At 38.7% G+C, this 12,196-nt stretch overlaps 1 protein-coding gene across 7 annotated transcripts in view; it reads left to right on the forward strand.

The window, feature by feature from the left end:
• LOC308065436 (uncharacterized protein) overlaps positions 1-12,196 on the forward strand; it is a 250,785-nt gene that overhangs the window by 40,460 nt on the left and 198,129 nt on the right. The window lies entirely within an intron of this gene.

Here is a 12,196-nt window from a genome sequence, read left to right on the forward strand (position 1 = left end):
GGCAGGGAATAAAGCATGAATTAATGGTACCCTCCTATCGTACCCAAGGCAAGATAACTACATATGATCACTTAAAATGCCCCTGGTATTTGTTTTGATTATATACAAAATATAAGAAAATAAAACTGGGTTTAAAAGTGGCCAATTACCAGTATGAAAAAACATTAGAATTATTGTTATAGCCAGGAATTGTATCTATATACTAACATCTTTTTTTGTGAATAGAGTTGTCTGATTTTGATTTGTGTGTTTTTTTAAATCTAGACACAAGTATGAAAAAGCATGAAAGCTAAAATAAATCTGGATTTAAAATGTTTACTTTGTGTAGAATTTATTACGTACTATGAGCATATATATGCCTCACTTTAGTCATAAAACCAGAAGAAGTGATCCATGTGAATGTAGTGGGATGCCTGGCTATATTGTAAATTCCTCAAGGACAGAACAGGACATCAGCTGTGCATCAGTGCCATTCTGAGCCTGACAGCAATACAGCAAGAGATGGAGAAATGGTTATAACCATGAGGTTATTCAACGAAGAGTTTCATGACATTTAAATTAATTTATTATTTTGGTCTTGAACTAACTAAGGAAACAAAAAATGAAGTTATTTTTTTTAAAGGAATCAGTAGATTCATTTAGATGTGCTGTATGCAAAATGTTTCAATTTCTTAAGGCAAAATTCCAAAGAAAAAATTTAGCTAAATGCAACTTTTAGCATTATACCAAATTTTTTTCTCTGTTTTTTTTTCCTGTTTTCAGTTTCATCATCAAAACAATGAGTATTTCTCACGGCGATGTTCCCATGCTGCCGTGCGTTATCACAAACATGTTTCTGTGGAAGTTTTAAAACAACCTAGGCTTGCTTACCACTGTCAGGCTGTCGTCCAATATGTAGGGGCGGGGGGGTGGAGTGGGGTGTAGATATTAAACACAGAGCAAAATTACCAGTACTATGAACTAGTACTACTCAGTGTGACAATGTTTTCTTTGACCTTTCTGATGATGTTATGATGTCATGGCACTGTAGCTTTGGCCTATTTTCTGCCTAGCCTCCACTGGGCTAGATTTGATGGAAATAAACATCTTACATAACAGTCCAGCTGTGCACTTGGCATTTTTTCTTCTCTATTTTTTTGGGTTTGTGGTTGGTTTTTTTTTTTATTTTTTTCTGAAAGGAGATTTTCCCAGCATGAATTCTGCATGCATAATTAACAATTGCCAAATTTCATCTTCAAAATCTGTTAGGGTTTATAAGAAGATTAAGAGACAGAGCTGATGTGCTTTGTCACCCTTCCCCTGTAATCACACAGCTTTGCACTAGGAAAGGGAGCAAGAGGCAGGTTAAAACTGCAGTAATTCCCTTGAAAGGAGAAGTAGAAGGCTGTGAATGTGAGAATTTGTACTACTGGGAATATTTAAACCAAATCCTTTCAGGAAAGAGCAAAGATTAGGTACAGACTACACTCACAGAAAGAAGAAAAAAAAAATACCCTGACCTGATAGCTTTTGCTGTTATGTTAATAGCAAAGACAAGGATGAACATTATTGCACAGCAGATCCTTTAACATATTCTTTTCTTGTTTCTTATGTTTGTTTTGATTGAATATGTAGCAGGTATGTATACAGACAAAGGCTGGATAGGAAATCTTCCTAAAGAATAAAGTATGAAATACATATACAGAAATATTTTTAACTGAAGTGAATACAGAAATAGGTGCATACATACCAAGAAAAAAAATAATATGTACAATGAATTGCCATTCCTCAAGTTGCATACACAGATTTTTTAAAATGGTGCAAGTCTGCAGGGAAAATTTTGCAAAGCTTTCAGAGTTGTTTACTTTTGCAACTAAAGTCATAGGAGATACCATCAACCTCTGCTTTCAAAATCGCTGAACAGTTTAAAAAGAATGACAATTAAACCCCAGTATTTTCAGTTTTCTTGTAGTTTGTCTTCTGTTTTTCCAGCCTTATGGCTTTAAGTCACCACATTTCACTCTACAAAACACAGGCAGGAGAAAAATCTTACTTAAAGGAAAATGAGGAAGGTGAAATTTATGGTAGTCATTGGGCACTTAAGCTAGGGATATTCATTTTTTGTTCATTTATGGTACCAGCTTTTCTCTCACACTGATTTCACCTCCCATGCCTGGGTTGGCATTAGGGGGATGACATGATCAGATAAACAGCATGCTGAATGATCAGGCCTATAATTTCCAAATCAGAAGTGTTAAGCCCTCTGTCTTAGAAAAGAAATAATTGACATGCTATAGTGGAAATGAAGTAGCTCTTTTTCATTTTTAATAATTAAATACTACCTAAGCCTACGTCCTTAAGCTAATCATTTGTGTGCTTATAAGAACAGCCTGTAGTACTGCAGACCTGCAACCACAGAAGCCCCCAGCAGCAGAGTGACCCGCACTCCACGGTGTAGAAGAATGGCTGCAGAAGCGTGGCCTTAGAATCTCTGAAGATCTGCACAATCCAGGCCTGGTATTAGAATAGGCCTGTAATCAGAATTGTACTGAAGTTGCTGTGCTGAAGATAACAAGGTAGCCTTGAGCTATTCTTGAATCCTGAGACTGAGTAATTACGTTGTGCCAACAGGCCGTGGCTGTAACAAGCTACAGTTGCTGGGAAAGCAGGTGCAGGGCCAAGAGAGATAGGGACCGGTATGGGAAAATAGGGAGTAGCAAACCACAAGGCTGAAGCACAGCAACACAATTAGCTACATGGATAGAATGCTTATTTTAGTCATGATAATTAGGGGTGTGAGAACCGTGCGCGTTTAGAGACTACTAACCAATTATATCTCTGCTTTACGAATATGCATGTGTTCTATATAAGTAGTGTTAGAAACTAATAAAGTTGAGCAAGATTCATAACTCATATTGAGCATCTTCTTGACTCCGGCGAACCCTTCTACCAACACCACAGGTTTGGGATGACCCCATTCCCAGCTGTGGACTGCAGGATGAGTGCCACTGACCTCCTCCACCGGCCAGCCCGCCTCATAAACAGCCGCCTTACCGATCTACAGCACGCAAGAGAGGTTTCTGCAGGCATTGTTGAACTCATTACCACTATCAAGAGGATATGTTACTATGTTTAATAGACCTCTTAAATATTTACTTTTCTCTGGAAATAACACCTCTTCAACTCAACATTCTGTTTAAAGATACGGGATTTTTGGAATAATTCTTTACATGGTATCCTTCCTGCCTCAGGAAAAGCTATGCAGGGTACAATTTAACCTACAGTTCTCACTATATCAGATCATCTAAATGTTCTGAGACAAAAATCCTCTACTTCTTGCTTTCTTTCAATCTTTCTTTTTCACTGTAAATTGCATTATCAAGTTGGAAGCAGTCAGAATGATACTGCAAAGGGAATCCTTGCCCACCTTTGAAGTGGCCTCCCAGTTTTTGAGATGAAGCAAGCCAAAGGATCGGAAATGCAAATATAACAACATTTCATTATCTAACTTGCCTTCAGGTTTTGTACAAGTTTATGTCCGTAGAACATGAAAACAATAATTCAAATATTTGTTTAATGGATTTGGGTTTTACTTAATGTATCCCATGGGTCTAATAACTATAAAGCAAGAACACTCTGGGTTGATTCTTAAGATAATGTGTTTATTGCATTGGATATAAGCCACACTGCAAATCCTAATGTTGCCAGAAAATGATAAACTACAGACCAGTATGTCACATCAATTGAGAAAATATCACTGAACTTCAGACTTGGCAGGAACATTTACCTCTAATTAATGTTTAATTTCAAAGGAACAGCATCTAGTATCCCAAAAATAAGTAAAATCAAATTAAATTGAGGCAAGTGAAAGAGCGTTCACTGTCTATCAAAATAAACTTCTTCCATACACCAGAACCTTCCCAAATTATCGGCTTTGCCTTGTTTTTAACTGGATTTGAAATGGCAAGGGCAATGTATTCTAACAACATAAAGGCTATGTGTTGATAATATTTGGTTGTAATTAATATCTTCGGCAGAGTGTCGCAGCCAAGTAACAGCAATGCCAGTCCACCAAGGGACCCCTTTTAAGAAGGTTTGATTTCCTGGTGAGAGAGAATTCAAAGAAATTCTGGAAGCATATGCAGGTAAACTTGACAAGTCCATTCTCTGAGGAAATCAATCCCACAATTTCTCTCCTGTCTGAGCTGAGGAGAGAAAAGCTTTCGATTCTCTCCTGCTTCTGCACATTCTTCATCATAGATCAGCTTTAGTTTCTCAGAAGATCTTTCTGAAAGACAATTAACTGACACAGAAGTTGCTACTGAGTCTGAAAATTAGGTATAGGGAAAAAAAAACCCACCTGCAAGCGGTGTTTATGGAACCACACTGCCCTTTCAGTCATATTCCCTCCCTTGCAAATCCTGATTTTGCTTCCACCTATGAGCTTGATTCTGCAATTGAATTTCCCTTAGGCTTGAATTCCTTGTAAGAGTCACAAATAAAAAAAAGACAAAGTGTCATGACTTGAGGTCAGGACCATAATTCTGGAAATGCCACTTTAGGAAGGACAAGCAGAGCAGCTCAATAAAAGACAATCATTGTCCCAGACTGCATCTGAAAAATGCAGCTACTTTTAAAGCAAGAAGTCAGCCTCCACCCATATGTTGTATATTAGAGCTAAAAATGCATTGGTTACAGCATTCAAGAGGTAAAAATCCCAGGCATACAATCATTTCTGTGTGAAATGAAAGTGGAAGTTCTTAATGAAATAATTTCTGTAAATTTGTCATGTGAATAGAAATCTCTGGATCTAAACTACTACAGTTTTACAAGGCTTCAACCAAACAAATACAGATTCACTTTGCAAAACCAGGTAGAAAAGATCCAGGTACCACACCTCTGTACCCTGTATATAAGAAGAGCTTAGAAAAGATGGAGGAATGGTAACAGTTAATTTGCCTTTCAAGTGGAAGGTGATTTTTTTGAAGTTCATAGCTAACAAAGTAAAGGATTATACACTTTATGGGAATAAGAAAAAGTGAAGTCTTACATGACATAAAGTAGCATAAAAATATTACATAATCAGAAGTCCAAAATTTAAATTGCATAAACACCAGATGTATCATCAAACGTTTTGTATTGTAACATTTTTTAATGAAAATACTTTCAGTTGATGCCTCTCCCACAAAAAAGTTTTCAATACAACTTTATGAAAATGCTTAGATTTTTCCTGACAGTTTTGATGAAGAAAGTTTTGAGTTCACAAAAGTGTCAATAATGACCATTTTTCCTTCAGATATGCACTGAACATCACACATGCATTTCAGTAGGCTGATAAAATATTTTATTAGTGTTAATTGAATCAGCACTGCTTCTGTAAAAGAAATGTCCCGATTTTCCAGAAACAACAAAAATACCAATTCTGTCTCAAAATTATGCTCAGCCTCTGTCTGTGGGTAAAACCCTTCCTGATAGGATAGAATTGTCATATCAAAGATCTCTTCCTGGGAGAAGGTGTCCTTTCTCCAATAGTCACCTTTAAAAGACATGTGCTTGTTTGGTTCCTGGGCGGAGGACTTCAAAATTCTCAGAGTCACTGAAGTTTTCTAAGAGTTGCCTAAGAGACGAGAAAACTGATGTGAAAAAGCAAAAGGACAAACATAACTTCAGTGCACAAAAATGCACGTTGATACCACAGCTCTGCTGGAAATCAGTGACACAGAGTGGTTCTGCAGCTTTCAGATTTAAACTTCCATAGCTAATTTAGGAAAGTAAATCTTCCCCTTCATCCCATCTATGTACAGCAACATTGTCCTCTTTATCAGTATAATCAAAAATAGAAAAAAATGTTGTCAAGCTTAGTAATGCTGAGTTTCTAACAAAATGAATAAGCAGATGCAAATCATGACCTCTTTATGGTAAATCAGATTTTAGTTTTGTCTGAGGCTTAGTCGAAGTTACAGCAAAATGGAAGTGGAAACTGTATGCCCATATTATTACAAGCCAGGTTTCCAGGAGAATTTATGAGCTGCATGGAATTCATAAGCCTTGGACATCCGTGCCTATTCCTCTTAAAACTGATACATACTGTGTATGATTTATGAGCAACACTGGTTAAAAATTGGATGCCAAATTGAACCTGTACCTTAAACCAATTTTACATACATTTATAAAAATGACAGGTACAAGATACAATGTCAAAATGGAAAGGATAAACCAACCAAAAGTATTAACAAGGTTTAATGCATCACCTCCCACTTCTCCAACTACTGTTCAAGAGAAAGAAAGACATTGAGTGGATGGGGGATGGTCAGAGGTCTCAAACAGCACTCCCTTCCGTGTGATGGTACACAGCTTTGGAATGTATAAGCTGGAAGTGAAAACATGAAAACATCTACTTATAAAGGGTGATACTTTATGAGGCTGCCAAATTGGCTATTACTTAGCTAACAGTACACTGCATAAACTCTTAATGTTACATGAGGATTCCTGGTTAGATCTCAGACACTGAAATACGCAGATTCTGTCAAACTCAGTGGCTGTGAGTGGTGATTAAACGATTGAAGTCCCCAGGCATAACTGAGAAGGTTTTCCAGACCTAAAAGATATCCTCCTTTACCTCATGCTGCCCAATGGACCAAAGTGTCACTTAGTTCTGCATCACTACCTGCGTCCAATGCTGAACATACCCCTGCCATTCCCAGGGCCTAAGAGGACTGCTCCAGACCGACAACTTGTGACTGCTTTGTGTGCACTTAAGCCAGAAGAGTGAAAGCAGAGTTTTAGCAATGCCTACATAACACCTCCTGCTGTTTCATTCCGTTTACATGATGTGAAGACGCTGGACTAACACAAAGGTCTCATAAGAAATCTTCCAAATTAATTCAAGCAATATTCTGATTTGTTTTCTATCCAGTTATCAGTGGTCTTTCTTCCTTTTTATGGCCTGTTCTCATACTCATCACACGAAGGTATTAATGGGTGGGTAAAACAGATGCTGTCACCCTTCTGAGTCAACGGAAATTTGCACAGGGAGTGAAACTGGCTTTATCCAGATGATGTTAGAAATAAAATATCTTTGGGGGTCTATAGGACTGACACAAAACTGGGTGAATTTCCTAGGTTTGTTGTATTTGCTTTTAATTCTTCAGGGGCCTAGGAAATATTCCAGAAAAACTATGAGCCCAAATGCAACCTTTCTGGCAAATAAATCAGAAGATATAGAATACTTACAATTATAAAAGTATGTCTGCTTTATGAAAAGCCTTATGTTGTGCTTTCTTGACCTGTGCCCTTGACAATCAAGTTCCAAACTTTAGTTCATTGCATTGATGGCAATATGACTACTCATGAGTTTGCAGTTAAGTGAGTTTTTAGATCAAGATCTATGCTGACCGTATTGCATGCTTTTGTGGGAATATCGGAACAGAGGGCTCAAGAGGACCATCTAAGCCCTCAAATTCAGTTCTTTGTGATCCATATAAATATAATATGTGCCGTGTTAGACAAAAAAAGTTTAATTTAGAAGGGTCCCCATCTACATCGCACCACCTCACCACTACGTGGCACTTTCAAGAGTACAGAGTAGCATCTGAACAAGAGCAAAACCAGCCAGAACTGTAACACAGTGCAGGAGCAGGCCAGGATGGAAGGAAAGCAGAGGTGAAAATCTTTTTTTTTTTTTTTTTTTTTTTTTTTTGTGTAACCTTACACCTGTAAGAGTAGGGGAGCTCAAATAAAAATCTTCAAGATGAGCCTAGAAAAAAGAACAAATTTGCTACTTCACCGAGAGTAAAAAAAATCCCAAAGTTCAGCCAGCCTGACCCAGGGTAAAAATATTCCTAATGTCCAGTGCTTGTAGTTTATCCTCAGTGGATCAGCAGAACAACCACTAATGAGGTTTTACTGCATTCAGAAACATGAGTCCATCCCAGCCATAGCCAGCTGTGGTACAAATGTAATGCTTCACAGGAAGGCAAAAAGCCCAACATAAAACGAACAGAAAACCCTTCAGATAAAACACTTCAAAATCCCAACTGTTGCTTATATTCAATGGAGCTTGGTTTTGTTAGTTAATTAAAATAGAACTCATCAGACTAAAGATAGATGCCTAGTTGTATGACGTCATTTCATGATCAGTGGAAAGAAACAAGAGGCAAATTATTTTCTCCCTAAAGTACACGTCTAACATCAGTTGGATTTTTTCACCTTAAAAGTGTTTAGTACAGTCTATTAATTGGAAAAAAGATCTAAGATAACTCCGATGCAGTTGTATGGACTCCTTTCTGCATACCCATGACCACATCCTCTGCTGTGACCAGGACTGAGAAGATCCAGCTTTCCTTGAACTGCTGCTCCACAACCTCAAGCAAGTTGCTTGGGGCCAACTCCAATTAAGAACTTTAGTGCCTCAAACAAAAGGGCTACAACAAATTTGTAACCTTGAAAATAAGCATTATGACTGCTGCCTAAACCTCAATGTGCCTGAGCTTGCTAGGGCCTCCTCTTTTCGTGACGTGGAGGTCTCCAAGCACACAGAAGTGCTCATACCCAGAGCTGATTCTGGCTTCTGGGTGGCTCAGCATGTCCTTGCTCCTGGGCACAGCTGTTCCCCAGCTTGTTTCACCCAGCAGGTCTCTTCAGCATGCTGAGCACAAACACAGCAGGACAGGGCTCCTTGCAAAACACAGCTGTGCTACCAGCTTTGGCAAATGCCAAAAGTCTCCTTGAAGCAGAGATCAGAAGGCATCATCTCCGATGGAAGTGTCCACTATGCTAGGCTGGTGAGCTGCACCCTCCCTTCTTGCTCCTAGTGCAAATCTTGAACATTTTGCTGCACAGTGACCTGGCTTCAAAGGGAAGGTGTACAGCATGTCTCCCACCACAAACCCCTGTCATCCAGGAACATGACTTGAAAGTTTCAAGTGTTGACAGTGTTCACAGTGGAACCTACATGGGTAGGGGTGGAGGGTGCATGAGAGTGAGTGTGACGCTTACCCATGTGAACTAGGTTTCCCACTCAAGCTCTGTGAAGTTGCCTGCTAGGTAACTGGCTTTAGAGACAGTCCCCTCCTCAACTTGCTAGCCCCAGGCGGCTCCTCCTCCCAGGTCTTTAACTCTCCCTTTGTGCCATCCAAAGTTCTGCAGCTGCTCTAAGTATTCAGTTCTTTTCCCACCAGCTGCTCCATGTCCCTGCCACTGCGAATATCACCCTACTCCAGTGACGCACTCCTGCTTGCCCTCTTTGCCCTGCAGTGTGGGGAGAATCGGGATGTCTCAGACCTGCTTGATAAGAAGACAGAGTAGAAAATGGAAGCTGCCTGTATTTAAAAATTATATATCACCAGTACATTACCCGCCTATGTACACAACGAAAATGAAATCATTTGGAGTCAAAATCTGTGTACCCATAAGAATATTGTCCTTTGTTTCTGTTCCTCACCTAAAAAGAGGGGATTGTTGTACTCCTCCTGATAGCCCTATATACCTGAGTGCTACAAACTTTGTGGCAAGGGCCTGCATTTTTTATTTCACTTGATATCTCATACAGAGTCTCTACAAGTCTTCTTGTTGTGCATCAATGGAAATAATAGATACTACTTCATGTCACTCTGAGGCTTATGGAAGTATTTCTCAGAAGCATTGGTACTTTCAACTTCATTTAAACACATTCCTTAAATGAAGATTCCTGTGCAAAATATTCACATAAACCCCACACTGCCTATATTCTTACAAAATTATTTTCTTGTTTTCAAGATGGTCTTCTGGATTTCACTCCTTTGCCCATGATATATTTTCTCAGCCTTGCATTTTGTGTTCTGAATCATAAAGCTAAGCTTTGCTACGACAGCTGTGAGATTTAGATCTTCTGCATTAGCTGTGTGATGCTTAGCAGTAAATTTCCCTAACCTACTGGATAAAATATGTCCAGCCAAAGCAAAAGTGCTTTAGAGTTGTGTTCTTTTTAACACAACAGTGACACCTCCCACATGCTGCAGCAATAGAAATAAAACCAATAGTCATTCTTTTGCCAAGCTAGACTGAAGTCTAAGAAAGGACTTTTTTTTTTTTTTTTTTTTTTTAACAGGATATTTTACAAATACATAAACATCTTCTGCTTCCTCAAAATGTCTTTGGTTTATCCCTCACTTTTTGGCTTTTTTCTTTGTCTTTTCTGTCTTGCCTAGGTTAGGTGTGAAAATGTAATGCTCAAAAATTTGGCTGCCACACACTAAGTCCACCCGTTTTGAAAGTCTAGTTTTGGCAAAGCAGTCTGCCTTTGTTATATGCTAAACTTAAAGCTTGAGGGAACTTAAATTTGGTTTGATTAATTCAACAATTAATGGTTGAATCAAAAAAATGGTCTAAAGACATCTATTCTGCTTACAATAGGACTTTAGTACAGTGAAACAGAATTCATTAGGAGGAAACTTTATTGTTGTTAAGGGCACTGGCAGTATTCTCTCCACCCAGTTCTAGGCATTGAAGCAGGTACCCTGAGTCTGAGCCTGAAACTATGCCCTGTGCCCCTAATAAGAAGCAGATAGTGAGGTATCACATTATTATTGTATTCCATGTTGCACATCCTTGGAGAATATGAAAATTAATTTCATAAATGAGCAAATGTTTGCCCAAAAAATGTTCAGAATGCTGAAGGCAGATTAAGTCCATATGGCTGTGGGTCAGAATGGTCTTCTGAAGAATATTCAAGATTATAATAACACAGATAGTTGGTGCAGTCCCAAAGGGACACATTTCAAAATTTGAGGTCTGTTTATCTGCTCTAAGAGAACACCCTAGATTTACAGTGTTGATTCATGCTGTTGATTTATGTTTGCTCATATCGGGACTGTACTTTTGAAACAGATTTCCCAGTCATCTCACCTAAACATTCTTTGGTCTATATGTTGATGTAATCTTGAAGCACCTAAAGCAGAATACTGTAAAATGAAACTAAACCAGAATTACCCAGCACTCCACTGTATGCCAAGCCTCCAGCAGCACCCCTGCTGTATGCCAGTTGCTACTGGGTATTCATTCCATGGGAAAAACTGACCCAAAGTAAAATCCCTGTATCACGCATTATGGGCATTTGTTCCTCTGTATCTCCATTTCACTCTGTATGTTGAGAACCATGCTCCTCCTACTCCATGTGCCATACGGCTTGCCAATGTAAATACAGCCACTGTAATATAAAGAGAACAGGCCCTAATTTTAACTGCTGCTAAGTCCAGGTTCTTTCTTTAGCATCAGTGAAGTTGCACTGATCTATATCACTTAAGGACCAGTCTACTGAAATGGTTTTGAATTTGACTTGGAAGATAAGTCAGGAAAAAGATGTTACAGACACTGAGTTGGCAACTTCTGGGGTTTTGTTAGGTATTTCTTACTCTTCAGATGGCTGAAGAGTGACTTCAATGAAAGCTGCAAAGCAGGTGATGATCCCCTGCTCAAACCCCTTCACTGTGCTTCAGAAACTGCAGGGCTTCTTGCTAAGCTAAAGCTGCAATCCTTGAGAACTTAAATGTGGAAAGTAATAAAATAAAGCAGGTCAAAGCTGTGTACAGATAATGAAAACAAAAGGTTATCTAAAAAAAATTACTTTATTATATAGAGCAAGGCCTTTGTCATGCTGGGAGACCTTGGCTTCCTACATCCATGAGTTGGGCTTTCATCCATTTTATCATCAGACCCATTGAATAAAGACTCTCAGCTGGCATCTGGGTGCATAGTTTTAATTTAAACACTATTGAAAATGCAGTTTAATGTAACCACCAGATTTCATACAGAACAACTGCTGAGTTTCTGAGAAGAATGAAATCAAAGGAAATCAAATATATTTCACTTGCTTCTAGTATTATCCATTATTGTTATTATTAGTGAGTGGCTTGTGGTTGTGGAATGAATGCAAAAGGTTTCATATTCCCGTCGTTAGTGATGTTATGTAGGAAGCCACTAAACTCCTTACACTGTGTAGTTCACACTTGCTTCCTAAGCAAGCAGGACTTGGATCCTTCTAAGCCCCTGCCATATTGTTTTGGAGGTGAAAGTGGGTGGTTGCAGTGCACCTTCTGGCTTTCAGATATGCTACTTGCTTGTATTACAGCACCATCAAGACAAAACCCATTGTGCCAGGTCCAGTAGAAGACACATAAGAGAAAGTCTTTGCCCCTGGAGACCTCACCATCTAAATAAATACATTCATTTTGTATTGTAG

Source organism: Falco punctatus (assembly GCF_963210335.1).
Source record: "Falco punctatus genome assembly, chromosome: 6".
Classification (NCBI taxonomy): Eukaryota; Metazoa; Chordata; class Aves; order Falconiformes; family Falconidae; genus Falco; species Falco punctatus.